The sequence below is a fragment of the Engraulis encrasicolus genome, chromosome 10 (genome assembly GCF_034702125.1).
Source record: "Engraulis encrasicolus isolate BLACKSEA-1 chromosome 10, IST_EnEncr_1.0, whole genome shotgun sequence".
NCBI lineage: Eukaryota > Metazoa > Chordata > Actinopteri > Clupeiformes > Engraulidae > Engraulis > Engraulis encrasicolus.
The window spans coordinates 51,622,533-51,625,032 of NC_085866.1; the positions used below are offsets into that span (position 1 = coordinate 51,622,533).

Genomic DNA, 2,500 nt, shown 5'->3' on the forward strand with positions numbered 1-2,500 from the left:
GTGATGAAAAAAGGAGGTTATTTTCCATGTGAAGGACTCTAGCTCGTTTGTGTAATGAAATGTAGCATGGCAGTCCATGACCTTACCTGCAGAGAAAGCTTCAAAAGCAAACCAATTAAATACAATGTTTTCCATGTCATTTTTTTTCAAAGTCCTTGCTAAGAAAAGTGTTAGCTGCTTGTATGCTTGTTGGCTCATAGACACAGCATCAATGCCATGTTTGATGGTGGTACTGAAGAGAGTGAATATTTCTTGCTCAGTGCTGCCTGGACTCTGGGGGCCATGATATGCCCAGAATCGTCCACACGAGCGCTGTTGCCCCTCTTGTTGTTTTAGCCTTTCCTGCACAATCTGCACTCTCTCTCTCTCTCTCTCTGAGTAAAGTTAAGTGGTTTTGACACTTCCCCTGCTGAAGGTCATGCAAGCTCATGTGTTTCGCAAGATGATAAATAGATCTACATAGTAGGCTATATTGCGATATGCATTTGATTATATTGTAGTAGGGTGTTGTGTAGGCCAGTGTTTCTCAACCTTTTTTTATGCGAGGCACCCTTTCAAATCATAAAAAATGTCAAGGCACCCCAAACCAATAAGCCGTAACATGGCATCGCATCCGATACCACAAAAGCTTAGAAAAGTAACACATTTGGAGACGTTCAGGGCTTTATTGTGCGTAAATGGGAGATAAAAGATTCCACTGACAATTATTAACTTATCAATTTAGACAAATATGTATTATATTACATAATTTATTTATCAGCCACGTTTCCGCGGCACCCATGAATGGGGCCCGCGGCACCCCAGGGTGCCCCGGCACCCCTGTTGAGAAACACTGGTGTAGGCTACTGTGGATTTTAAATGCACTGTTTCTTCTGGGCTTTTTACTTTACCCCAAAGAGATGGATTGCTGTATACCCCAACACATCACAGTGGCCAAATCCAATGGTGCCTTTGGTAGTAAAAAGCCTGTTCAAACTTGCCTACACTGTACAAAACGGAGGGTTCCTCAAATAGCCTTCATTTTGTTCTTGGGGGAACCTACAAGTTCTAGTAACCTTAAAAGTCATTTGAAGTGCTTTAACATTCTGGGAAGAACCCAATGTTTTAGAGAACTTTTAATTGTTCTTCCACAATGGCAATCGAAGGGTTAGGAAAACATTTTTTGGCTTCTTGGAGGAACCTATTGGTTCTTCCAAGAACCAATTTGTCACATATATTTTCCTCAGGGAAGTCAGGAGTGCATCCATAGTGGCAAACTGAAAGTTCTTCTTGGAACTTTTATTTATTTTACAGAGTGTAGACCTAACAGCCATGCTAAAAGACTCGAAGCCACTCGGAGACCTTCGCCCCATAACAAACCTGACAGAAGGACTCACCTCCTTGAACACTCAGAGACTTTTTCCCTCTATCAGCACAGCAGCTGAGCTTCCCCTGGGAACCATGGGAGACATTAGCGGAGCCCTCCACTCCACAGACACACACACACAGTGCCCTGCCTGATTTCGCTGGCACTTCTGTGACTATAAGAAATCGTGCCCTGTGTACAGTACTGCACTGTGCTCATGGCCAAGATTGGACGCTTGAAAAGACTGAATACCTTTCAGCTACCCCCCTCCATATGAAATGTGCTGTGAATATAGGCCTATAGATTGCTTATCTGCTGTACATTGTCTTAACACTTCTACAGCAAAAGACAGTGTTACTTCAACACTCACAGAGTTGATTCAACCTTCTAAGTTGTGTTTGATCCTAGAGTACTCTCTTTGTGTTGAATTAACACTACATGTTTTTACAGTGCAGAATGCTATATGGGGAAATTAAATTCCAGCAAAGTTTAGCAGCTTGACATTCGTCTCAGCCATATAAGGCCTACAATACAAAATTGCACATTTAAAATACACAAGAGGTACATCAGTTATTATAATTTCCTTCCACCGTCACCTCCAGTGCTTTTATTCCTCTCTTTGTAAATTACAGCATGTGCCACTGATATTTTTATCCTATGTATGCGCTATAGCACATTTATTTCCTACCTTAGTCACTTGGGGAAGAATGGGGTGCTCATATTTTAACCTTCCTAACATGTATCTTATTTGACATACTATAAATGGTAAGATATTTAAAAGCATGCACTAGATGATGCATTGCATGCGCGCGTATTCACTGTTGCGCGTTTAATCCTCGGTGCCATTCCCCTTGTTCACGTCAGTTCGCCGCGAATCCTATCCAAGTTATCCATGTAGAATTCTCTCACTCACGTGCATGCACCCTCAGCGAGAGGTTTGCGCTCGGTGCTGGCTAGAGATACGCATACCCTTAAAACTGAAGTGAACCGTCTGCGCGCACCATGGGAAAGCCGGACGGTTGCCTGGTTTAAAATGCTACCGTTTTATAATGGTTAAGCTTACTCATTCGGTGACGAAACTGTAATTATAGATGTTAATGGATTTACAGAGTATCTGATATGCAAGGCACGCATCACTGGGAGAATAACAACTCC

The 2,500-nt window shown here is 42.4% G+C and overlaps 1 protein-coding gene across 1 annotated transcript in view; it reads left to right on the forward strand.

Annotated features, from left to right (window-relative positions):
* The first annotated feature begins 2,321 nt into the window (after positions 1 to 2,321).
* Positions 2,322 to 2,500, forward strand: part of cbln4 (cerebellin 4 precursor) — a 7,975-nt gene continuing 7,796 nt past the window's right edge. Inside the window, exon 1 of the mRNA XM_063207702.1 lies at positions 2,322 to 2,500. This exon is cut by the window's right edge and continues 596 nt beyond it. The gene's annotated coding sequence lies outside the window, so the exon portion shown is untranslated.